Genomic DNA, 27,364 nt, shown 5'->3' with positions numbered 1-27,364 from the left:
CAGAAAGGTTATGATAAAAAAACAAACAAACAAACAAAAAAACAAACCTCAAGGGACAGCACATGCTGGTGAGGATGTGGAGAAAATGAAATACTCTTCCACGGCTGGTCTTTTCTCTCTATATAGATATGTCTCATTAGCAATTTGCAAAGACATTCATGTATTCAAGGAGATGCTTCAAGACATGAACTACTACATGCTGCCTATTGGGCTGGGTATGGAGACACACAAGATATGTGAGCCTTTATCCCATTTGCCTATTAGGCTGAACATACATGATGACAGCCAGTAAGGAACATTAAGGAACTAACTCTACAGCGTTCTATTTTTGAACTTCTACTCATTTGTATTTGTCGTTTACTTGCCAGTCACATGAGTAGATTCCTGTTTAGACAGCCAGGGAAGTGGCTGTGTAACTGGAAATGGACAGGTGACAAGTTAACAAATGCAAAGTTGTAACCATATAGTTTCTACCTATTCTATTGAAATTGGACCTGGAGCCCAGAGCCAAGAGCCTAGATACCTTTGAAAAATGTCATCAAGCCGGGCGTGGTGGTGCACGCCTTTAATCCCAGCACTTGGGAGGCAGAGGCAGGTGGATTTCTGAGTTCCAGGCCAGCCTGGTCTACAAAGTGAGTTCCAGGACAGCCAGGGCTACACAGAGAAACCCTGTCTCAAAAAACAAAAAACAAACAAAAAAAGAAAAATGCCATCAAGCATTTTCTTCTTCATTCTTACAGGGATCTGACTTAGACAGGGGCAAAGTGAAGTATGTCAGCTATAATAGAAATGGTAATGGGCTTTTTTATTTTTTATTATTTTTATTGTGAGAAGGATTTTCTCAGTGGTAGGACTCTGCCATTTAGGCACTTTCCTACTGCCCATGGTAACACCACTGACCTTACACTCCCATGCCAGTGGAACATGGGAATGACTGGAGCCCGAGAAGGCAGCAGGGCAACTGGATTCTGTGAATTCTTTTTCTCAAAATAATCCCCTTGAGACATCAACAATTTGTAAAACCATGGAACCAACCCAACATAGATGATATATTTTAGGGTATAACACTATGAATCTTTTAGGTACATAAAGTCTATGCTTGCATGGGGCTGCATTCATTGGATGATGGTGATAGAGCTAGCTAGCTAGCTAGATACCAAGACAGATACACAGTTTTAATGATTCCTGTAATGCACCCTGCAAAGAGCACAGTTATCTGTTGGCAAGAAAGCAAGCTACATTATGAAGCTCTTAAGGAGTCTGTTTCCAACTATTTTCTAGCTCAGTTCTCTTTCTGTTAATTTCTAGTACTCTCTCCTTTTAGAATTTGTTACATATATTTCTACACATGTGATGCCAGTGATGAGGGCCCCCTCCCCCTCTCTCCCCTCCCTCCTTCTTTCCCCTCCTCTCCCCTCCCCCCTCACACACACAGCATGTTCAGTCAGCTGCATAGGAAAATATTCATGTCCTCATTAACTTCACTAGACTGCCTCTGCATCACACGAAATTGGGCCCTAAAACATCAGTGTTGTTTTCTTTGTGGTTCTTACACACATCATAGTTTGCAACTAGAGCACAGCCCAGTCATCTACATGCCTTAGTACATGACTGTGTGGTCTGTGCCTTCCATCAAAGCAACAGATCTCTTAGGAGTGACAAAGCTCTATGCTAGATGATATACACTGGCCTGTACATCATCTTGATTCTGCTTAGAAATATGTTTTCTTGTTCAGTAAAGGATATCTTTGTTTGTCTTTCTAATTTTTGAAAGATCAAAAAACTGTATATAAAATCTGACTTAGAGCTTCTCTTGAAGGAAAGAAAAACTGATGACTCAACCCATCTTTCTTTTATTACAAATTCTAGTATCCTCCTTTAAAAGAATCATCCTGTCTGGTCTACTCTGGAGCCTTCTGCTCATGCTAGTTTTCCTTTTGAGTCTCACTGCTCAGTGACAATCATTTTCAGTGTGTTGATTCTGTCTTCAGTGGAGTCATGTCAACCATCACTTGAGCACTGTTAGCAATGCAGATGTTGATAGCCAATCGTTGGGACCCAGAATTGTCTACTCTATTCTCACCGGTTGGTGGAGGTGTGTATAGCCTTATGCTGATGAGTGTATCCACTTCCCACCATCAGCTGAACCCTATCCTACTAAGTAGTCAAGAGCACACTTAATACATCAATGGTTTGGTCACCCTCAAACTCTCTTAGAGGGCATAGTAAAGGACTTTGTGGGACTATGTGATCCTGCTAGCATCCTTCTATTCTAATACACACACACACACACACACACACAAGATAACAAATATTACAGCACGAGACAGAGAAGTCATCTTTCATGATATTCAGGGAATGTGATTCCTGCTTTGGAAACCAGGAGCATCTTTTCACTGAAATAAAGACTGGATTGTGGGGGCCGTGAGCTGTGCATAGGCAGCCTGGTCCCTGGTCAATCTCAGGTTTAAAACCCCAGAGACCCAGCAGGCGACTGTCCCCTGCAAGAGACTGCAGGTGTTTGGCCACACCCCTTGGGCCCCTGGCTCCTGTCACAGCTATACCCAGCCCAAGCCCACCCCCTGCTCCTGCAGAGAGGTCTGTGGCCATCAGTCACTTAGGGCAATGCTCCAAGCCCCTGGTATTCTGTCTGGATCCCACTCCCTACAGTTACCTGCCAACAGCCAGGTATGCTCCTCCCCACAGTTATTTGGCACAGCTAGGTAGGCCTGGTCCACTATAAAAGGGGCTATTTGCCCCTCTTCCCTCTCTTACTCTCTTACTCTTGCCTCTCTCTCTTGCCCTCTTGCTCCCCCTTTCTTTGCACTCCCTTCCCTGTCTTTCCATAAGACCATGGCCAGCTGCCATGACAATAAACGCCTTTAAACCATGGACTGTCTCTTCTCATTGGGACCCTCTGTCTTCCTCTAAAGAGCCGAGCTTCTAATCTCCCTCAGAAAGCCTCTCAGAACTTCTGGCCATGGTTTTTACCAAGCCAAGCCACCCACAGAGCAAGCGAGCAAGTCTAGGATACTCTCATCTGTGCAGGAGGGAGTCAGCCAGAGCTCTCTCCTCCTGCTCTTTTCCCTTTGCCCCCCCCCCCCGTGCCAGAGCCAGCCCTGAAGGCCCCTACTACGTTCTCAGCTCTTCCATGGCATCCCGCAGCGTCTGTGGTGCCCAAGAATGAGAACCTGCCATTCTGGCCTCTGTGTGGGCTGGGACCTCCGAGCCAACTCTGGCAGTTCTGCAGGGACCTCAGACTGTGCCTCCCAGAGCAGGGTCCTATGGTTTCCTCACAGCCCAACAGTGGCGTGGGCTGCACACAGTCAAACTTCTCGTTTCCGCCTCCATGAGTGGGCCTAGCCCTGTGGCAAGCTGGACGCAGACCACCTTTTTTAACCCACACTGGATATGTATGTATGTATGTATGTATGTATGTATGTATGTATGTATGTGTGTATGTACAGTTTTTAATCTATCTGGAAAATATCAGTTCTTTTCCTTGACTAAGAAAGAATGTGGAGTGTAGAGAATAGGATCTATTAATTTATCCTGGCAACATTTTAGCAGTGTTTAGTGATGATTCACCTGTGTTTCAACTAAGCATAATTCTGAAGACTTTCTCTGTCCTAAAAGTGCTTGCTGATCACAGTTGGGAAAAACACTATCAGAGACATTACCTTTTAGTGATGCACATTTTATAAATGATGGCTCTGAAGCTGAGAGGGCTCTTAACCACTACTAATATAAAAAATAAACAAAGAACTCAAACTAAATTGAACTCATGATTTGGATCTGTATTTCAGTGTTCTGCTTTTAGAGTTTATATATGTCACCTTAGGTCATATCGGAGAAAGTGTTTCCATTGTCAAGAAAAAAATAATCCGTTGATATTTTCCAGTTTTCTGTGGTGTATTAGGTGGAAATAAGACTCTCCCTTCTACTTCTTTCTTGGTGCTGAAAGGGAAAACACTTAATTTGGAAGAGAAAACTGCTATATTGCAAGGGATGATGCTGCCCGCCATTATTGGCAGAGAGGCTGAGCTTTGTGACAAACCCAATAATATTGAGACAGCATTGCAGGCGCCACTGGAGTCCCAGGATCCTGAGTCCTGCTGACACCCATTATCATAGACATGAGGTGTCACAGTTGTTGATGAGTTTCTGTGCCAGAGACCCGGACAGTGTGGGACCCTGGTGCCACTGAAGTGCCAAAGCAGGCCTCTGCTTCCTGGAGTGTTAGTGATGCTATAGTAGGCTGATCTTTGGGGATGAGCACAGAGGTAAAGTGATTCAGCTGCATGAAAATCGTAATGAGATGCTCAAGAGACAAGCTTTCTCTTCCCTTAATTAGACGCTGTGAGTTGAGAGAAACAATGGCGAAAGGCCCTCTGCTCCTCTATGTTCAGTTTGGCATGCTTCATTCTTCTTTTCCTCCCCTCCCCTCCCCTCCCCTCCCCTCCCCTCCCCTCCCCTCCCCTCCCCTCCCCTCCCCTCCCCTCCCCTCCCCTCCCCTCCCCTCCCCTCCCCTCCCCTCCCCTCCCCTCCCCTCCCCTCCCCTCCCCTCCCCTCTCTTCTTCTTCTTCTTCTTCTTCTTCTTCTTCTTCTTCTTCTTCTTCTTCTTCTTCTTCTTCTTCTTCTTCTTCTTCTTCTTCTTCTTCTTCTTCTTTGTGTGTGTGTGTATTGTGTGGTGTGCGTGTGTGTGCACACGTGTGCATGCATAGACTACAGAGAGAACCCAGAGCCTCATACATTCCAAGCATGTATTTTTCAGATTAGTGACACCTCCAGTCCATCCATGTTCATTTTGAATCAAACACACCATGCCCTGTGCATAAGCACAAGATAACAGTAACTTTTTTTCCAGAAGTGAGATCCCCTTGAGTGATTCCATTAATGTCACATTTTGTACCTCAATTCTAGTAGGAAAGCATGACTATGAATTTATTTATTCAAGAAGCATATGCTAAGAACCTAGTGTAGCTAAGATAAAAGACAGCACTCATCTTCAATTTGTTCAAAGTCCATAAATAGAATTACATACCGACTTACTGCTTCTGGGACACAATAGCCACAGCTGGGTCATTTGAAAGAGCAGAAAGCTATTTTCTCACTTTTCTGGAGGTTTGGAAGCCCAATACCAAGGTACCAGTATCAGGTGTAAGTTTTCCTGTTACATTCTCCCTTGGAAGAATGGAAGAGAATGGACTTACTCCTGATGCCACCCTCAAGACCTAATCACTTCTTAAAGGCATCAACACTTAATATCATCACAAAGGCCATTGAGTTGAGGCAGGAGAAAGAGATTGAAATCTTTTAAGTATAACACATATAAATGTGTACCTTACATATAGTTATACATAACAGTAAGCTAAAGAGCAAAGTCAGGAAAGCCTTGGGAACACAGAGGCAGGTACCTTTCTTCTCCTCCCTGCTTTAGGGGATTCAGAGAAGGCTTTCTGGATGAAGGGCACCTGAACTGACACTGGAAAGACAAATAAGACTTAGGCAGACATATTGAAGGGAACAAAACCAGCATCTAGTGTTGAAGGGAACTTGGCATGCTTGGAACAGCAGGGGAGAGACAAGAAGATGGGTTTGTTGGAAATGTTGAGGTCTGGGGCCAAAACAATTTTAACCAAGCCCATAACAGACTTTGAACAGAAAGCTTGAGAATTCCCTTGGGAAGTTAAAGCAGTGAGTGGCATGGTCAGTGTACCTTTTAGATCCCAACTTGATATATATAAGCATAAAAGAAGACTGACCCCATAGAATATTGGAGATAAACCAAGACAGTTACTCTACCTCAGAACTAATGCTTGTGAAGTTAAAACCTTAGAGAGCTGCAGGGAAGGAAGGCATGCCCCACAAGCCAGTCACACCAGCCTGGCATTGGGAAGCTGACAGCTGTTCCAGACATTCTCTTGACACCTGCTGTGGGAATGGGACAGGGCTTCTGGCTGTCTCTTGCCAAGGGACACCTTATCAACTACACAAAGCTGTGATTGGCAGATGTATGAATGCCAGGAAGGAGCAAAGACTTCCTGGACTACTGTCACCTTCAGGAGCGTAGAGAAGCTGACAAGCAAAGGGCACTGAGATCAGCCTTTGCTGGGTAATGACAGCATTGGTGGCTGTGGAGTAAGGCTGGGCCTTTGGCCAAATGAGTTGGCAGCATAAGCCTGGCCTTGGCCTTGGCCCTCTCTGCTCCATCTGTCTAGCAGTGGGTGTCAGCCTTTAAGGGCACCAGCTTTCTAAGCTGGCAATTCAGAAAAAGGGGAAGGAGACACTTAGGAATTGTGCCTATGGGTGAGACTGAAGTATTCAGAACTAGGAAACAGGCACAGAGTGGCCAGAGGAATGGGTCCTTTAAGCACTGTGCGGATCCATGGCTTGCTTTTCCTTTTCTTTGCCTCTATTACTATTAAGGAGATGCTAAACTGGCTGTGTCTACTGAAGACAATTCCAACAGGGCATGGGAAAGAAAACCAAATCAAAATGCCTTAAGCCAGTCCAAGTGAACTCAAGTAACTGAAACATCTAGTGGTATTCTAAGGCACCGTAAATTCAACATCACCTTAAGGATATAATCCTTATGTTATTCCCAGTCTTACAGTGTATCAACTGCTTAGTGTCCTAGTAAGGAAACCATGACAGTTTTCCTTTTGTGAATTTTGACCTAATTCTCTAGGGTTCTATCATTTACCATCTGCTGGAAACCACAGTGGCTAGCTAGGACAGTGGAAAGCCTGATCCACTGGGTTGGGATTCTAGGCTCATGCTTAGATATGGGAGAGCAGTGTTTGTTTGTTTGTTTGTTTGGAGGATGCCAACTGCTTAGCTGGATGCATTCTTGGTTGGAGGATGAAAAGAGCAAGCGAGAACAGCAGATGTCCTCAACCTTACTGCTCAGTGTACTGGTATACTGATCTGTGTAGACTAATAGTGATGCTCTTCAGGGAAAATTTCCTACTGATGGTAATGGCGAGAAAGTAATCAGTCATTGGTACTTTATGAAAAGAATTGCACCATTTAACATAGGGGTTCCCTGAAGGTTTACCTCAGCTAATGGATTCTTTGCTACATGTGAGGGACATGGGTTCACTAAGGGACTAGAAAACATGCTCTTTAAACATTTTAGCCAGTTTTTAAGAGTTATAGCTCATATCCCTGTCAAAGGTAGATAAAATAGAACTTTCAAGGCTAAGAAGATGGCTCAGTAGCTAAGAAACTTGTTGTGGAAGGAAGCATGAGCATTTGAGTTCATATCCCCAGCACCTGTGTAAAGACCTGTGCACGGCTCAGCATGCCTATGACCTCAGCCCTGGGGTGGGGATGGGTGCAGCAGAGACAGGACAATCAATGGGGCAAGCTGACCAGCCTGCTTAGCTGAAAAGAGGCATAAGCTCCAAGTTCAGAGAAAGACCCTGTCTTAAGGGAGGTAGGGGGAGTGACAGAGCAAGACTCCAGGCATCCTCCTTTAATATGCACGTGCACGCGTGTGCACACGCGCACATACACACACACACACACACACAAATATGACTACACCACATTCCAACAACACCACTGTTACTTTAAAACTATTTCTTCAAGATTTTTCCCTTATACCTTTCTTGGAGCTGTTATTTCAGTCAATGCAGCTGTAAATTGAAAGAACACAAGCACACACAATTACATTTTTAGAGCACTGTGATTACATGGACCCCAGCATCTGCTCCACATGTGTTAAGTAAAAGAGGAGAGATACAGGGCCATTTCAGTCTAATCCCCTGTGGGAAAGTAAAACCATGCAGCTATCTGAGTCCACTAGTGCCAGCCCAGGTTGGGTAATGAGAGCCTTACCTGGGGTGCTAGCCTTGAGAATGGGTAGGCAAGGTCATGAAACAATTTGAGAAACAAACACTGTAGTTGGCTATAAAAGAGGCCAGGGATTCTTTCACCATTTCAAGATGACTTTTGAATGGGTACACAGTGACTACTGATGCAATAATAGTTGTTGTCATTTTACTGCAAACCCCATCAGTTCCTTGGGTCCTTTCTTTAGTTCCATCATTGGGGACCCTGTGCTCAGTCCAATGGTTGGCTGAGAGCATCCACCTCTGTATTGTCAGGCAATGGTAGAGCCTCTCAGGAGACAACTATATCACGCTCCTGTCAGCAAGCTCTTGTTGGTATCCACAATAGTGTCTGGGTTTGGTGACAGTATATGGGATGGATCCCCAGGTGAGGCAGTCTCTTTATGGCCTTTCCTTCAGTCTGTCTCTGCTCCACATTTTTTCTCTGTATCTCATCTCATGGGTATTTTGTTCCCCCTTCTAAGAGGGATCAAAGTATCTACACTTTGGTCTTCCTTCTTTTTGAGCTTCATGTGATCTGTTAATTATATCTCGGTTATTCCGAGCTTCTGGGCTAATATCTATGTATCAGTGAGTGCATACCATGTGTGTTCTTTTGTGATTGGGTTACCTCACTCAGGATGATATTTTCTAGTTCTCTTATAAAGGGAAGCATTTGATTAGGGCTGGCTTACAGTTTCAGGGGTTTTGTCTGTTGTCATTATGCTGAGAGGCATGGTGGCATTCATGCAGACATGGTGCTGGAGAAGGAGCTGCGAGTTCTACATCTGCAGGCAGCAGGAAGAAAGAGTCACTGGGCCTGGCTTATGCTTCTGAAACCTCAAAGCCCATCCCAGTGGAATACTTTTCCAACAAGGTCACTCTTACTCCAACAAGGCTACATCTTCTATTCTTTCTAAGTAATGACACCCCCTGTTGGCTAAGCATTCAAATATATGAGCATTAGGCTATTCTTATTCAAACCACCACAGTTGGGTAGAAAAAAGGAAAATGTACAACTGACAACCAGGCAGGCAATCTGACATCAATGTCTATCCATTCACTTGGAAACTATGAAGAAAAAGGAAATGACACATGCTGAAAAGAACACAGAGGATCTGGGATTCTCCCGGGGCAGTGATGGAAATTTAAATGCATACGCCAGTTCTTTTAAAAGTTAAGCATGGACCTGCTATATGATGTACCAATGTCACTTTTTTGTTATATATCTTCAAAGTTTAAAAGCAAGGACACGGATAGATACCCATTACACTTGTGTTTGTAACAGCATTCATTCATGGGAATCAAAGGACAAGCAAATAAGCTGTCCATTGACAGACGTGTGGGTGAGCAAAATACTGCATACATATCCTGTGGAATATTATTCAGAGTTGAGAAAAGAGGAAAACCTTCTGGCTGATACTATAGCATATTTCAGCTGTTCAGACTAAGTGAATAGACTAGTCCCAGAAGTTCAAATACTGCATGAAGCGCTGAGTGTAGAAAAGGCCATGAGAATAAGGATAAGAGGATGGTGGACTCAGGTTTGGAGTGGAGGGGGCAATGGGAGTCATCATTTACAGGTGCAGAATTCCAGTTAAAGAAGATAAAACAAATCTCAAAGGCGGGTATCGGTGATTGCAATTTTATAAGGTTAAAATGGTAAATTAGTGGTGTGTATATTTTAATCACAATTTGATTTGATTTATTCATGTATTTAGTGTTAGTTAGTTAGTTAGTTAGTTTGTTATTGAAGTTCTGGAGATGCTCTACCCCACAATTCTTTTTAAATTACAGACTTGTAAGTTTACTTCCTCAGTGATTCCTTCTCAACAAACCTCCACACTCAGATATTTCCACACAAAGATACCTATGAGCCAGAAAAAAAAAGACAGTGTCCTTTGCCTAATTTTATGATGTCCCATTTGTCAATTCTTGATCTTAGAGTGAAAGTTATTGGTGTTCTGTTCAGGAAATTTATCCCGTGCCCATGTTCTTGAGGCTCTTTTCTACTTTCTTTTATATTAGTTTTAGTTATGAGGTAACCAACAGAGTGGGAAAAGATCTTTACCAACCCTATATCCAATAGAGGGTTAATATCCAATATATTCAAAGAACTCAAGAAGTTAGACTCCAGAGAACCAAATAACTGTATTTAAAAAATGGAGTATAGAGCTAAACAAAGAATTCTAAACTGAGGAATACTGAATGGCTGAGAAGCACCTAAAGAAATGTTCAACATCCTTGGTGATCAGGGAAACGCAGATCAAAACAACCCTGGGATTCCACCTCATACCATCCAGAATAGCTAAGATGAAAAATTCAGGTGACAGTAGATGCTGGGGAGGATGTGGAGAAAGAAGAGCATTCCTCCATTGCTGGTGGGATTGTGGGCTGATGCAACCACTCTGAAGATCAGTTTAGCTGCTCCTCAGAAAATGAGGACCCAGCAATGCCACTCCTGGGCATATACCCAGAAGATGCTCCAACTTGTAATAAGGACACATGCTCCACTATGCTCATAGCAGCCTTCTTTATAGTAGCCAGAAGCTGGAAAGAACCCAGATGCCCCTCAACAGAGGAATGGATACAGAAAATGTGGTACATTTACACAATGGAGTACTACTTAGCTATTAAAAACAATGAATTTATGAAATTTTTAGGCAAATGGTGTCTCTTCCCAGCAATAGGATGCGGACCAAGACACCAGCCTTCTGCTCATCTGTCAGTTCACTTTTGTTGTTGTTGTTGAATTGTAGGTACTCATCTTTTTAAAGTATCATTTGTTTTACATGTATGAGTGTTTTGTTTGCATGTATGTCTGTGTACCATGCACATGTCTGGTACCTAAAGAGGCCAGAACAGATTATCAGAGTCCACAAAACTGGAGTTACAGGTGGCTGGGAGCCATCTTATGGGTGCTGGAAACAGAACTGGGTCCTCTGGAAGAACAGCAATTGCTCTCCATCACTCAGTCAACAATCAACCCTAGTGTTCTTTATGCATTGTGCATTGTAACATCCTCTCTCTCTCTCTCTCTCTCTCTCTCTCTCTCTCTCTCTCTCTCTCTCTCTCTCTCTCTCTCTCTCTCCCTTTTATTTTATGTGTATGGGTACTTTGCTTGCATGAGTATTGATGCACCATAGGTGTGCCTGGTGCCCATGAAGGTCAGAAGAAAACATTGCATTCCCTGGAACTGGAGTTTTAGGCACCTTTGACTTATAGTGCTGTGAATCAACTTAGATCCTCTAGACGAGCAGCTAGTGCTCTTAATTGTGAAGCCATCTCTCCATCCATGATATTAACATCTTACCAGTTGCACACTGCTTGTGATAATCTCTCTCTCTCTCTCTCTCTCTCTCTCTCTCTCTCTCTCTCTCTCTCTCTCTCCCTTCTATGAGTGTTCTTTTCTGTTTAATAGTGCCTTTTAATATACAAAACCTTTAATTTTGATGCAAATAAATTTACCAAATTTTCTTTCATCACTTGTGCTGTTTATCACTTGAGCTAAGAAATGATTATTAAAACCCATGCTATAAAGCTCCCTACTTTTGTTCTCTTTTAAGGGTTTTAAAGCTTTAGCTTTTTTGTTTGGGTTTTGGTCAACTTGTTAATGTTGGTGGTGTGAAGTAGGAGTTTACTGTCATTATTTTGCACGTGGGCAGTTCTTCTGTCACCATTTGTTGAAGAGTGACTTTTCTTCATTGAACAGTTTTGGCATACTTGTCAAAAATCATTTTGACCATATGTTAGATTCATTTCTGAGCTTTCTATTCTATTTCAGCCTATATGCCTGTCTTTGTGCCAGTATCACATTGTTTTGTTTAGATTTTCTGTAAGTTTCAAAATCCTGGATAGTGAGACCTCCAATTTGGTTCTTCTTTTAAAAAATTGTTTTTGGTTGTATAGAGTCCACTGAGATTCTATGTGAATTTTTGAATTGCAGAAATGCTGTATTTCATTAGGGACATTGTTTAATCTGCAGATCAGTTGGTGTAGGAACATTTCTTAGATGGGGTAAATTTTTGTAAGTTGGGTTAAGTGTTGTAAAAGTGCTCAGGCAACAGTTAAAATTATATGAGTTCAACTTAGTAGAGGGGTTGCCTCTGCATGAGAACGTACATAAGGACATATTTTTATTGACTGGAGTTTATTTGGAGAGGTAGTTTCTACGCTGCTGGTCAGAATCAGGCTATGATACTTGCTCTATTTTAAAAGGAAAGAATGCCATGCTTGAATTTTTCTTTAACTAGCTCTCTCATCAAATTTCTAAGGCTGCAAAAGTAGCTTTTTAGACTAAAAATAGTATACTTGCTATTGCTTGCACTGTTGCATGCAGAAAACAGGCAGATGTACAAGTAGAAAAAAATAATTTTTGACTATGTTTATAAGGTAGTGAGAGAGGCATGCTTGCTGACAAGAATCCTCTAAACTGGCAAGACTAAGACTTCCTGCACTTTTATTATTTTCCTACACATAGGACAAAAGGCAAGTTTAAAGTTCCTTACACTCAACACATTGCTGATGATAGATGTGAAGGTTATAAAGGAAAAGGTTAACTCAGAGTTGGCAAACTGTACCTTGAGGGACAAATCCATCTCACCACCTGCTTTTATTAAAGAAAAATATTCTGGAGTATAGACATCCCCATTCTTTTATACATTGTCAGTGGCTAAAGAGTTAAGTACTTCTGACAGACACCATATGGCCTACAAGGCATAAAGTGTGTACTTACTGGTTTGTTAATCTCTGGACTAGACTACTATGAAGTGATGATTGAGCAATTTATTTCAGCAGTCTAAATTTAAACAATAAAAATGATGGTTTAAACAAACAAACAAACAAACAAACAAACAAACAAAAAACCGAAAAAAAAACCAAAGCCACCAAGACCATTGAGAATAAACCAGTCCAGGCTGGCAGCAGGGGCCAGAATGAAAAAGAATAGGTGGATTGTCTATCTGACCATTCTGAAGCAATAAGGAAATGCTAACAGTGGGCAGAGATGGAGACCTTAGAGGGCACTTCCGGTCTGGAAGTATATGACATATGAAGTACTAACCCAAAATACAAAGCACAGGAGATGGAGAAGCCCAGGTATTAGAGCACAAGTATGAAATATGTCTTAGTTTCTTTCTCACTGCTATGATAAGACACCATGATCAAAGCAGTTCATAGAAGAAAGAGTTTATTTGGGGCTTAGAATTAGAATCAAAATTATCCTATCAGGAAGCATGGCAGTAGACAAATGAGCATGCCTCCAGAACAGCAGCAAAGAGAGCAGCAGGCAAGAGACATCTGGATCCACAATCAAGAAGAATCAGAGAGTGCACTGGGGATGGTAAGGAGGCTTCAAGAGTCTTGAATGCTGCCCCTTGACACACCGTATCTAACAAGGTCACATCTCCATATTCTTCCCAAACAGTTCCACCAACTGGGACCATGTAAGTATTCAAACATACGAGCCTATGAGGATCATTCTCTTTCAAACACTATAAGGGTGGTTGAGATCACTCAAGACAGGTGAGAAAAGTCTACGAATATGAGAAATGCACTGGAAATTTATGTCAATTAGTGTCTTCAAGGACACATGCTCCACTGTGTTCATAGCAGCCTTATTTATAATAGCCAGAAGCTGGAAAGAACCCAGATGTCCCTCAACAGAGGAATGGATACAGAAAATATGGTACATTTACACAATGGAGTACTACTCAGCTATTAAAAAGAATGAATTTATGAAATTCCTAGACAAATGGATGGATCTGGAGGGCATCATCCTGAGTGAGGTAACCCAATCACAAAGGAACTCACACAATATGTACTCACTGATAAGTGGATATTAGCCCAGAAACTTAGGATACCCAAGATATAAGATACAATTTGCTAAACGCATGAAACTCAAGAAGAACGAAGACCAAAGTGTGGACACTTTGCTCCTTCTTAGAATTGGGAACAAAACACCCATGGAAGGAGTTACAGAGACAAAGTTTAGAGCTGTGATGAAAGGATGACCATCTAGAGACTGCCATATCCGGGGATCCATCCCATAATCAGCTTCCAAATGCTGACACCATTGCATACACTAGCAAGATTTTGCTGAAAGGACCCAGATATAGCTGTCTCTTGTGAGACTATGCCGGGGCCTGGCAAACACAGAAGTGGATGTTCACAGTCAGTTATTGGATGGATCACAGGGCCCCCAATGGAGGAGCTAGAAAAAGTACCCAAGGAGCTGAAGGGATCTGCAATCCCATAGGTGGAACAACAATATGAACTAACCAATAACCCCCTCCCAGCTGCATATGAATCAGAAGATGGCCTAGTTGGCCATCAGTGGAAAGAGAGGCCCATTGGTTGTGCAAACTTTATATGCCTCAGTACAGGGGAGCGCCAGGGCCAAGAAGTGGGAGTGGGCGGGGGAGGGAGGGTGTGGGGAGGACTTTTGGGATAGCATTGGAAATGTAAATGAAATAAATACCAAATTTTTTAAAAAAGAAAGAAACACAGTCATTCTAAGATTAAGACTAAATTAAGATAATCTGAGGAGTGACCATGCTTGTCCATGTGGTTAACAGAATGTGGCAGAATTCATGGTCTGTTCCTTCATCAAGTAGGATACAAAGAACCTAAGCTTCTCTCTTTATATCTTCTTCATTTTTCACATCAGCCTCAGCAGATTCTTGTTAGATATATGGCAGGGAAAAGATAAATATATCATCGCTCACCTGATCATCTCAGTCCTTTCCATGGCTTATATGGAAGTCGTAATTCCAATCCTCTCACAACACCCTAACTCTTATCCATAAAAATAAAACCAATTTCATACTTTTATGAGTAATGATTTAGAAAGGCTAAGGTGAGATTCTGAGTATGGTCCTTCTCTGGTTATAATTACAATTTTGAAGAAAAAAACAAAACAACTAATGACAATTTTATTCTTTTGAGTGGAGGCACTAGAAAATAATTCTGGTGGGCTAGTTGTCTAGCATGATTCTGTCTGTCAAACTATCAGACACTTTGAGCCCAAACTTACTCTCTTTGTGAATTAGAAGAAAACCTAAGAATGGGCTTGATTTATCTGTTCCCAAAGGAATAGAAACTGTCTTCAGAAACCTGCTTTGCCTTTCTCATTTCAACTTCCATTTTTAGACAATTGCACAAAAAAATTTTAAAAGCAGAACCTACCAACTTCACGATCTATAAAAGTACCAAGTATCAGTGTGTTCAGAAGTCTGTTTCAAAGTAAACATTTTATCAGCATATGTTAATTTGTGAGTCCATATTTATCACCCACCCTTTAAATATTTACTGAACATATACCACTTGCAGCAGAACAACAAAAACTCTTTATTTGGGTGACTCATAACTGACTTGTCTGAAGGAAAGATAAACAAAAGCAGACGTGAAGTGTTAAGTTACTTATTATATACTCAAAGGATCATGGGGATAATTTTGCCATAGTTCTGTCAGCAAAAATCTTTATTACTATTATAGATCTTACACTCAAGAGTAAGACATTTGATAGGCAAACTTAGACGGGAGGAAAATATGTTGTCTAGTAGCAGGTGAGTGGGTAGTGAAAATATACACGTGCACCACATGCTTTTTTTCAACTGTAAAGGAAAAGGAATTCGTGAAGTTTGCAGAAAGACGAATGCAACTGGAAGCATTATTTGAGCTAACAAGGGCTCAGAGAGACCAGTACCATATGTTCTCTCCCATGCGGATCCTTGCCGCTAGCTATTGAGTTTGTGTATTCAGAAGGGAGTAAATATAGGTAAAGGCAGGAAACTAGAAAGGGGCCCATGTGACTTCGAAGAAGGACACTTTAAAGGAGTTGGGGTGGGGCTAGTAACAGAGTAAGGTGGAGCAGGGAACTCGGGTGTGTGTGAGAAGATACAGTGGGGAAAGTGGGGGTAAGATGAAGGACGTGTTTGTGTTTGGGAGTAATCATCCGAAATGAAATGTGCCTGGAAACCGCATATGAAACCCTACTTAGCTAAGCTAATGTCAAATATAAAATAAATATTTTTCAAAGTTGATTGCCAAGGAAATTGCCGGGTGGGTGGGTGGGGGACCTCTATTCATACGATGAGAAATAAGGGGTGCACATGCTTTCGTGAAGACAAGCCTGTTTCACCGTTATGTCCATACATGAGCAGAAAGGTGAGGCTAGAATTAGTTACTACTTACAAGGCCACGTGTCTTCATAGTATTCTTTTTACTACATGGATTTAAATACATTAGGGTGATGCATGAGTGGGCGATAGAAGAAGCCAGAAGGGGAAATTGGGAAGCTTTGGTTTTCATCTTTTTCACTTGCACTCTCTTAGAAAAGAAAATCTCAGCTTAAAACAAAATTCAGGGTAATGAAAACGTTAACCAAAACACTGAGAGCCACAGCTTGCAGAGAGCCATGCAAGCTAGGAAGTGTTACATGCTTTGTGTACATCATGTCCCCCCTGAATTTTCCCCACTCCCCACATAGGAAGTTTTTATTCTTGAACTGTCCATTCATAGTCCTATAGTAGAAGAAGTATAGAGGGATTCCATTTGATTCACAGTTCCACTCATGAAAGGTTCTCTTCACCTTTGACCTTGAAGCTACTTGACACTTTCAGATGGTGAAGTGGGGTTGGGGAGATGGCTCAGCAGGTTATGGCGTCCACAGTCAAACACCACAAGCTTAGTTTGATCCGCGGGATCCATATATTGTGGAGAGTAAGGATTTGCTTTTGCAAGTTGTTCTCTGACTTCCACATATGATGTGGCAGGTGTGCCCACATGCATATGAACGCCTCCCCCACACCAAACAAATGAAACAGAAAAAAAATTAAAAATCTGGTGAACAGACTGTCCCCGACAGCAGGTTTAAACACCATCCCATCCCTCCCCTGGCAAAGCTGGCCACACAGGACTTGCTTGCTTCTTCATTTACTTCTTCAAGAGCCCTCACTTTCTCTCTACAGATAAAGTTGAAGAGTTGAGGCTGCTCCTCTGCTTCTGGGTCCTACCCAGCTCTTGCACTCATTCAGAAGCCCCACTTACTTCTTATATATTGCACATGTGGTCTCTGAGCTATTCTTCCCCAAGGAAGCACAGTGGCTGACCCTGCTCATATGAGAACCTTGAAACTCCTGTAAACATTGTTGGTTATTCTAAAGGGAATGTGTGTGTGTGTGTGTGTAAAACAGTCATGGTTAGGAGCCTCAAATATATGTCAGAGGTTTCATTGGAGGCCCTGATTTTCCTCCTGGGTGGATGGAAATCCAATGTTACTGTCCTTTAAGCAAAGGACTCAGCTCTATTCTCAATGAGGGGGAAGGTATTGCCGCCTGCCACACTTCCTGGGCAGCACTCTTTCTAAGAACCTCTTATCCTGGTGTTCTTCGTTTTTACCCATCTCCTGAACTTTGCTTTTGTTTGTGGTATTTAGACATGTTGTTTTCTCTCCTCCGTGTGTGTCCTAGGATTTGATCTAATTGCCTGCTGTTCAAGTGTCACTCGGCATTATTATTGAGAAGATGAATGGGACACGGGTCAGAGTTCATCAAGAAGGCATCTGCTTGCTAGCAGTGCACAGTGGAAACTCTCCGAAGTGATCTTTAAGGAAAGCTTGGAAAACATTTGCCAGAGGGGGGCGTCTTCTGTGCTTCTTCCTTGGAGGGATAAAAAACAAGTGAGCGCAAGGGAGTTCCAGAAAGTCCCCTATTTGGGATGTCTTTTTCTAAAGTAGGGAAGCAAATGGGGTTATGTGTGCTGCTGCTGTTTGATTAAACTGTGAGAAGAAAATGGACGCTTGTTGGTGCACGAACATCGCTGAGAAAGTTTCCACTCCACCTGCTGAGTCTCTCACCTGCCAATGTCCAGTGGCCTCAGGTTACTGTGCCTTTGCAGGCTCAAGTTCTCTTACTGGACTTTCTTAAGCTAACAGTTGTTCTTCCACTTAGCAGAGGGGCCAGAAGCCTCAACCTATGAGAGCCCACAATTGCTTTGGCACTGGAGACAAGCGGGACAATGGCTGCATTGTTCTTTTTGCCCTCTTGAGTAGGCAACTGTCTTCTCCATCCGATCTTGACATGGAACGAAGCTGAATCCAGGGTCCTTGGAGATTCACCTTCCTTCCTCTACCCTTTATGTGCCTTTCTGCCCTGAAGCCATCAAAGCTGTTTGGACTGGACGACTCTGGACTGCCTGCCCTTACTCCTTGCTAAACACAAACTGGAAGTTGGGGGAAGAAGGAAACCCAAGTCAGAAAGCTCATTTTAGTCCAGGTGCCACCTGCAGCCCGGGTTTCCTTGTGGACTTCTCTGCATATGTCATGCGCTGGCCTCTGGGATTGCTTGAGAAAGCACTAAAAATATCCAAGGCAAGAAAAAGGCAACGCTACCAAAGACTGGCAAGCAAAAGCGGCTCCTAGGTGGGTGGGGATCCTGCCACTGGCTTCCAGAGCGCGGGAGCCCTGGCGCTCAGGGAGCACCTAGGTAGCGGGATTCCCGGGCTGCCTTCCAGGAACCCCGCTGAGTCTCCGGTACTCCCTGGGGCACAACCCTGCAAGCTTCATGCTTCAGCTCTTGAGAGGGAGCAAGCTCGGTGCCCCTCTCTGAGCATGCGCGGTCCTCTCCCCGCCTCTACGCCCCCCCACGCCCCCTCCCCGCCGGCCTTTTGCTCCTTCCCTTTCATTAAACAAACGGGAGGTCCCAAAACCTGGACCCAACGGCAGGAGGAGGCAGCAGAGGAGGCTTAGCAAGGGATGGTCGCCGAGGGGAATCTGTGATCCCGCGCACTCCTGTCCCCACCCCGCCCACGAGCACACACACACACACCGCACAAACACACACACTCGCATACGCCCGAGCCGCGCGTTCGCCCGCTCGCTCTCCCACGCAAGCGGAATGCAGCAGCGCCTGAGGAGCTTGTCTGCAGCCGCTGCCTGAATGCACCTCGCCGCCCGCAGTCCGTCCGCCCAATAGGGCGTAAGGGAGGAAGCTTGGCCGCCAAAGGTGAGTGTGGCGCCCCGGGCACAGCTGAGGCTGGACATACTGGGACGACCGGGGCAGGTTTCCGACCCGACGAAGCGACTCAGGTGGCCCACGCCTGGCTTGCCGGTTGCAAGGTGCAGATGAAGGTAGTTGTCTGGTTGTTCCGAGGAGGAGAGCGCGATCCCATCCCAGCGAGGATCTCCGCTCCTGCAAGGTGCCAGATGGACCCAGAAGAAAGCTACCCCGTCCAGGCTCGTAAACTTTCCTCTCCTGTCATTTGGAAAACGTGGAGACAAAGGGGGCGTGGAGGCGCTCTCTCGGTCCGGTTCCGCCCTTCAGACTGCATTCCGGGTTGAGATACCCAGCAGGGTTGCAGGGGTGGGCGTGGGGGTCCGGAGACCTTTCCAGTAGCTGTTGTCAAACCCACCGCCCCAGCAGGGGTTGAGATTTCTCAGCCCCTAGCTGTAAGCGTTGCCATTGATTTTGCCTCAGGCGTGGGCACCTGCCAGAGATTCTCTTTCCTGAGCTCCAGGCGCATAGTAACAGTGTCACCTGGAGAATTAGGATGGCCAAGGGCTTTCTCGTCGACTTCGACAGTGACCGAGTTTCTAGGGTGAGGCTCGGGTCAGTGCAGGATGAGTGATGAGTTATTGAAAGGCTTGGAGTAATCACCTCCTAGAAACGCCGGGCCCCAGGGTCTCTGCTCCCGGGAGAAGGCGCTGTCTTCACAAACACCACTGCAGCAGATCTGGGAGCTGGGCTGAGACAGCTGTGTGGCAGCGGTGTCAAGCGACTCTGGGAATTTATTTTTGCCCTGGATTTTGTGGCACACACGTGTGGACTACGTGTAGGATTCTGGGCTGTTATTTGTCTTTGTGGGGATATCGGTTTTTTTTGCTTTCAACCTTTTCTGTGGAGATTCTTTGCCACCTAGTTATCTAGTTATTTCCCTACCTATTTCTCTTCTGCACCAGGGAAAAGGTCCTGAGAACAGAATTTCCATTTGAAAAGCCAGTCCCCGCTGAGGTGAACTCTGAGCAAGGGTCTGCTTGCTACTGGGGAAAGCCTGGAATCTAAGGGCCCTTTGAGGTAGCCAACACTGGGTTAGCAGGTGAGGCCAGACAAAGAGGAATAGAAGAGGGGCAAAGCAGAGGCATTTAAAGAGGTCTGAACAGACAGCCAATTAAGGCAGGATGAGGGCCAGTGGCAGGCACTGGAAGGCGTTCACTGATTCCATTCTCCTTTCTGGGGCTGTGGTTGGCAGTCCCTGTTCACAGAGTGGAATCTACTTTTGAGGTGCTCAAGGTTGTTGCATCTGGACCACAAAAGACTTGGTCTTCCCAAACTTGCCTTTACTATACAAACAAGTTTGGGTTTTTAGATATAGAAAGTAAATGTGTTGACATTTCTCCATCCTGCCGTGTTTGTGACTGGAAGGTTGGGTGGATGCACATGGGTACAGTTTTTGTCTCTTCTATAAACTAGAGTCTGGTGTTGAAGTGAAGCTGGTGCTGGCAGAAGAAATGCTGCAGGCCAGTATCAGTGACTGGACCATATAGCCAAGGGGCCTTCCCTCAGACCTTCAGGTGGCAAGTTGAGGCCATCTCTCTCCGCTTCTGCAAACAGGAGATGCTTTTGCTTTGATAACTTTAGGACTGAAATGTGAGACACTGTGACATATATTGCTTTGATAACTTTAGGACTGAAATGTGAGACACTGTGACATATATTGCTTTGATGATAACTTTAGGACTGAAATGTGAGACACTGTGACATATATGAGCTTCACTAAGAAAGCTCACTCATGAGACCCTGCTTTGCCAGAGGAGGTGAGGTTTGGAAGAAGAAAGGAAAAATATAGAGGGGCAGGGGTGGGTTGATCAAGGGAAACAGAGGATTGAAAAAGCCTAGCTTTAGGACTCCATTGAAGTGTACAGTGAGAAAGAAATCCAAAGGTGTTTTTGTCTTGTTCTTTTTCAAATAACTAGGGAAGAAAAGACCTTCCCAGGAACTAGTGATTCTTACCTCAGGGTGACAGTCTCAGCCTGATTCTCGAAACTCTCGGCAGGAAAAGATGGAGGGTTTTGGTTTGTTTTCCTCCCCTTTCCTAGAGTTCTTTATCTGCTACCGTGTATTTTTTCTTTCTTCCTTCGCAAGATGCAGTTATGTCGAACACGCCGACTCTGTTGACAGGTGCCTATTGACCATGTGTTCTGCACTCAGTACCAGAAGCCACTCAAAATCTAGAACCCAGTTCTGGCCCTCAGAGTGTTTTCAGCTTTGTGAGTAAATCTGGGCTTGGCACACACAGAGCAGTCAGCTTGCACTGTCTCTGCCCTGTACCGAGCTCTGGAAGTATGACCTGTGTAGTCCTCACCCTTCCTCTGGATTGTCTCAGCATTTAGAGAACAGGCACCAGGACTTGTTGCTGAAGGAAAAAATAAAAACAAAACAAAACAAAACACAGGAGAGTAAAAGCTGGTTCAAACCTTCAAGAAAGAGCAAACCACCTCTGGTGTATAACCAACTCATTTAATGACCGCAGTATAAGCAGAGTGCCAACAGCACATGCAAGCCAATGATTTGCTTCTCTTCCCCTGGAGAATTTAAGTGATCCTTGGGATACTTTCGAAATATTGAATAGTCTTTGCAAGGAGGGAAGGATTGAAAGGTAATTCTAGGCAGAGGAAATGTGTGACTGCTTGATACACATTGGGTAACAACTATAAGTCGTCCCATGTGACTGTAGTCATATAGGAAAGAATGGCACCTGGATGACACTAATTAACAGCTAATGCTGTGGAGTGAGTGTTTGTACAGAGATATGGCCAGGATGCTATGAAAGCACACAAAGGGAGAGCTTCCAGGGAACGACAGGTTGGGGGGGATCAAAAAGTTTCTTAGGGAGTCTGACAGGAGGTGAGTCTTGAACAAGAACAAGAAGAGAAGGGCTTCCCAGGCAGAAAGCAAATCTGAGTCATGGAAGGAGTTTTGTGTGGCTGCAGCAAGAGATGCAAGGTCCTTATCTCCTTAGAGTGGGATAACAGCATGTCAGAGAAATAAGCAGGAGTCACGAGTCATGTGTATGCTGGGAATTCCCTCCGCCCCCACCCCCACCCCCACCCCCACCCCCACCCCTGACGCCCCATCAAAAGAGCTTCAATTTTATGTGAAAGTGTAGGAGCCTTTGAAGGTTGGGAGAGTCTGAGACACGATCAGATCTGAATTAGAGAATGTTGGGCATGACCACAGCGTGGAGGATGGATTGGAGATGGTGAGGCTGCAGTCCTGGAGCTTACTGTGGGAAGATGAGTGTGAAATGACAGAGATGGTGGAGTAGCGGTGGGGAGCAGGAGGAAATAGGCCTGGGAAGCCAGAGATAGTGGTAAAACCTGCTACTCGCCCTCAGCATCCATTCCTGGGTGTTGCTTTCTGCTTTGTGAGTGCAGGGCAGCCACTTCTGTATCTTGCATATTTAGCATGGGGCTGATAGAGAGTCAACACACATTTGCTGGACAGATGACTAAATTAGTTGAACGAGTCACTGAACTCTCTGTAATGACTCTGCTCTAAGATAATAGACATTAAGTCATGGTCTCTGAGGTCCCCACTTTTGGGGTCCAGTGACCAAAAAATGTTCTAGGGAGACTGCAGACACATATCCTCAGCTTAATCTGTGAAGAAATGCCACTCCTCCACAGAATCACTGTGAACAACATTAGGGCATTATTTTAGAGCACCTACTGAAGAAATTGGGTTACCAGCAAATCTTGGACACAGTGGTAGGATCACTCAATTAGTTCCTGATACTAAGTAGGTTATAATGAATCTTTCCCTATTCCCCTTGCTTGTCAAAATACACTTATTTACTGAATTTAGTGGAAACTTTATAAGTTGGAGCTTAAGGCTCCTAAGCTCTAGGGTCTCATTTAAAGAGCTCTTGGCATCTTGGCATCTTGGCCAGACTCCCATGATCTAGAAACCCACAATACAACTTGAGTGTCCATGCATCTTAGTGAGCCAATATCCACATATCTTGAGTTACAATATGAACGTCCCCACAGTGGTGAAGGAAAAGTAGTGTCCCAGATAGCCTTGTTTATTTGATAATATGATAGCTGGACAGATGATGGCAATGGAGAGAGAAAGAGATTAGCGAATATGTTTTACAGAAATGGATTTTGGGGTATCTCTGGAACATCTCCTAAAGCACTGGGATATATTTCAGTGTACTGTGATATCACAAGAAATATCAACTCTTATTTTCATTAAGAGAGAGGATGGGAAGAAGATCATAAATCCAGAAATAAAAATCTCAACACTTAGCTACAGGTAGGGGTAAAAGAGAGAGTCAAATAAGGAATGTAAGAATGGCCTTCGCAGACAAGGTAGGGGAGAATTAACACGAAAGCCAAAAAGCCCAAGAGAGCTGTGAAAGGGATATTCAGGCTCCAGAGATGTACCCTGGATCAGGCCTTGCATCAAGACACAGACATGGAATCTGATTTACAGCATGCATAGTCCTTTTTTGCCTCAGTGCTGAGACTGTTCCTCTTAACAGCTTTCTTGTGAGGTACCAAGCTAGTCAGCATCAGGATCAGCTCTCATGTGGTTATTTTATAGTCTGTGTCCCTTCACTGACCGTATCAGTGAGAAGGATGGTTTTAAGTGAGAAAGAATCTAAAGTAGAGAACTAAAGATAGACAATGAACAGACCTCCCCTGTGACAGTCAGCAAAGCAGCCTCACACAACCGTGTGCACAGAAGTCATATTTCAGAGTCTAGAGGGGGAGTGGAGGGAAGAGCATCCGGCCTTGTGCATCTATCCATCATTTATGAAGTCTGGCAGGGGAAAGAGTTATGGGACCATCGGGAGAAGGTGTAGTGAGCTTGCAGCAAGTTCTTATCAAGGAGGAGCAGATGGAAAGAGGTAATGCTTAAGAACAAAAGGTGCAGGGATGAGAGCAGGAGAGCAGAGCAGAGAGAAAGGATGTCTGGTCCTAAGAATGTGAGAAGGTCTGGGGGCAGACACGGATCCCCCTCCCACAACTACTAAATCATAGGTGTTTCCTGAAGCCTGGAGAACTATATTCTTTTGGTTTGGTTTTGTTTTTTGTTTTTGGTATTTGTTTTGCTTTTGTTTTTGTTTTTGCTTTTGTTTTTGAGACAGGGTTTCTCTGTATAGCCCTGGCTGTCCTGGAACTCACTCTGTAGACCAGGCTGGCCTCGAACTCAGAAATTTGCCTGCCTCTGCCTCCCAAGTGCTGGGATTAAAGGCATGCGCCACCACTGCCAGGCAAGAACCGTAGTCTTGAGTGTCCAACCTGAGTGCTGTCACTGGACCTGCAGGTTGATGAACCTTGTTTAAGGAGCAACATGTCTACTGCCTGAGCTCATTCTGAATTCACTCAAAAATCTGAATTAATTCAATTCTTTGTTGTTAAAAAGTAGATGTTGGGTGGGGGCAGTTTCTGCCTTTTTAAATTTTAAAAATTGTTTGTCATCATCATCATCACTATGTAGGAGAGAAAGAGAGAGAGAGAGAGAGAGAGAGAGAGAGAGAGAGAGAGAGAGAGAGAGAGAGAGAGAGAGAGAGAGAGAGAGAACAACTAAGGAGGGAGAAAGCACACATGCCAGTGTTCACATGAAGAGATTAGAGGACACCTTTCTGTGGGTTATCTTCTTCTACCATGTGGGTTCTAAGGATCCAAGTCACCTTGTCAGGCTTGGCAGCAAGCACTTTGACCTGCTATCGTCTTACCAACCTTCAGTTAAATTCTGACTCTGCTACTTATCAACTGTGTGAGTTTGGGCACATAATAAATCAATCTCTCTGTGCTCTCAATTCCTGCTGTACTTAAGAATCAAAGAGGGAGTGGGAGGGGATGGGATAGGGGGGTTTTGGAGGGGAAACAGGGGAAGGGGGTAACATTAGAAATGTAAATAAAAAAAATCTAATAAAAAAAAAGGAATCACAGAGGATCATATCCTGAAAGGCTTTGAGGATGAGTTATTTGTTCATCTTGTTGCAAGGGGATAGAAGATCTTACTTGTGAAAACAGTGCAGTGAAAAATATACAGCCCATGGGTGCTTTGGTGTTCATTAAAACAATCTTTTATTAGTTAGCTGATTGTAATGCCAAGTTTTGGGGTTGAGGAGTTAAATCAGTAGACACAATCAAGGTAGGGGAAGGCTAGCTAGGCTGCCTGCTGGGATGGCTGCCAGGAACTTTTGCTTCCCACATCTGAGGCAGAAGATGAACGCTTCAGCCTTTCAGCCACTTCACAATGGGAACTTAGCTGTTGAGCAAAATGCTCTCAGGGACATGATTACATGTCGTAATTACAGCCCTACCTAGGTACTGAGAAATCTAGACTCTAGACACCTCACATGTGAGACTGACAACCTTCTCTAGCAAATTGTCTGCGAGTTCTCCACGGAAAAGTTTGTATAGTGCCCTAAACAGAATCCCGGGAGATAAGGAGGCCCCATGGTCTAGCCAGTTAACAGCAAAGTAGTTAGTGGAACTCAAGTGTGATGGATAGGCAACTTCTATATAAGGTATATTTATATGCATATGCATACATATATGCCTGTGTATACACCCATCCTATTTATGTTCACATACACTAAATTCTTCCCAGTCCTCCTAGGGAGAACTTTCTTTTTCACCTTGAAGTTTCTGGCTATGATATGCCATCCTTTTGGAATTCTACTCTTAGGTGGTCCTGACCTCCTGATCTTTTCGATTTCAGTGCCTAACTTAGTGCTTGGTTCATAGCTACCTCTCAGTAAACACTTTACATTGCAGACATAAATGAACAAAGCTTACTCTTTGAGTCATCGACATTGTCCTAAACACAGTCCATTTTTGTTGTTGTTACTGTTTTTGGTTGTTTGTTTGGTTGGTTTTTAAAAAGAATAACCATAGAGTTTTCCAGTGTAGTGGGTCATAGAGTGAGCTACCTCATCAGGCTTCCACTTGACATGTGATTAGGAATGAGGAATCCCATTTTCCTGAGTCGACTAGTGACTGTAGGTGAGAAATGTCCAAATGTAGGCTGAGAAGTCCCTCTACAGCATGGAAATTAGATGATGTTAGAGGAGCATGCTTGTGCAAACATGCTGTTGGCTCCTGTCTTTATTTAAGTTTTAAATATTTTGATCATTCTAGAGTTCTTCGATTAAGTATGAATTTAAAAATATTTCACGCAGGCACTCCAGTTTGGTTGTTGATGTTTTAGGGGAACTGTTTGAATTTTCACCCCGGATATCATTGTCTCATTCCCTGCCTTTTCACAAAGTGTTGTAAGGATTTGTCACTAGCTTTTGCACTGCCAACAGAATACAATGGTGATGCCATTTAAAGCAAGTGCACACATGGAAAAGCACTGATGGAACCTTAACCTAACATACAGACAAGTGCTGCTAACAAACTTTCATGACCTGGTTGGCATGAAACATTGCATTTGATGCAAAGAGCTAACCTGAGAGATGGGGAAAAGTGCCATCTATCTATTATTTGCTTACTTCTGTCTCAGAGCTGGATGGGGTTGCAAGGATTGTCTAGACACATCTTTTTGTTTACAGTGTTTTTCATGCACCTTTTGTCTGCTTTTATAATTCTGAGGTTTTTGAACCGTCAAGCTAGGAAATGGGTGACAATGAGCACACCTGTCAACTTGGCCTGCATTGGATTGTAGCACGGTGGCATGTCTGTGAAACGAGGACAGCAAGCACAGTGACAGAGACTGACCGTTTCTGAAATTAGAAAGGGGAGAAAGAGCATCAGTGGGAAAGAGAAAGAACTAAAGGCAGGGAAGATGGAGTAGGTTTCCTAGATACCGTGTAGACACCCCAGCTGACTGTCTGGAGGACTTCATGTGTGGTGGGTGTTATCAACAGTAGGTTATAGCACACTGGTGAGTAGTTGCCAATATCTTCACTTGACAGCTGAGCAAATCAAACTGCAGAAAGTTGAGCTGGCTTACTCAGTTGACTGACACAGAGTTAGATTCACAGTCAAGGATGCATCCAAAGTCAGTGCACAGCCCATTTCTTCTGATCCTGAAGACTTGGCATTCCATACCATCCATAATCCTTTTGATCTCTGGAAAACCTTGGGGACGAGCTTTGTGGCTAGTCAGTGTTAACTGTCAGGGAGTCAGCTCAGCATCCTTGCAGGTAGTCCTTCAGCTATAGCAAATTTATGTTTTTCATCCATCACTAACAACCTGGAACAGAGTCACATGCACACACGAAATAAGTACCCTCTTATAGTGAGTATCATAAATCTTGACATGAGTTGGAAGCGCAGACTGCCTCAGTTACAATAGAAATGGCCATCTCTTTCAGCAATGTGGCATCAAGTGTTTGAAAGATGCTCACAGACAGTCTGATGAAAAAGGTGGCTGTGGTGATGGGAGCAACCATGCGATAAGAAAATGAGCTGTCTTTGCACAGCCAAGGGGTAAGGGTGTCTGGGGTGCTATTTTATTGAGATTTCTGATAAGAAGCCTCGAGCAATGGACCCTCATCAACAT

At 43.9% G+C, this 27,364-nt stretch overlaps 1 protein-coding gene across 1 annotated transcript in view; it reads left to right on the top strand.

Annotated features, from left to right (window-relative positions):
- The first annotated feature begins 18,567 nt into the window (after positions 1 to 18,567).
- Positions 18,568 to 27,364, top strand: part of Plppr1 (phospholipid phosphatase related 1) — a 286,325-nt gene continuing 277,528 nt past the window's right edge. Inside the window, exon 1 of the mRNA XM_085839298.1 lies at positions 18,568 to 18,841. The gene's annotated coding sequence lies outside the window, so the exon portion shown is untranslated. The remainder of the gene's footprint in view (positions 18,842 to 27,364) is intronic.

This window comes from Mus caroli, unplaced genomic scaffold, assembly GCF_978045245.1.
Source record: "Mus caroli unplaced genomic scaffold, Mus_caroli_1 scaffold_6, whole genome shotgun sequence".
In the NCBI taxonomy this organism is placed as follows: domain Eukaryota; kingdom Metazoa; phylum Chordata; class Mammalia; order Rodentia; family Muridae; genus Mus; species Mus caroli.
Note: the sequence above shows the minus strand (reverse complement) of the source record. Positions and strands in the feature narration are given on the sequence as shown.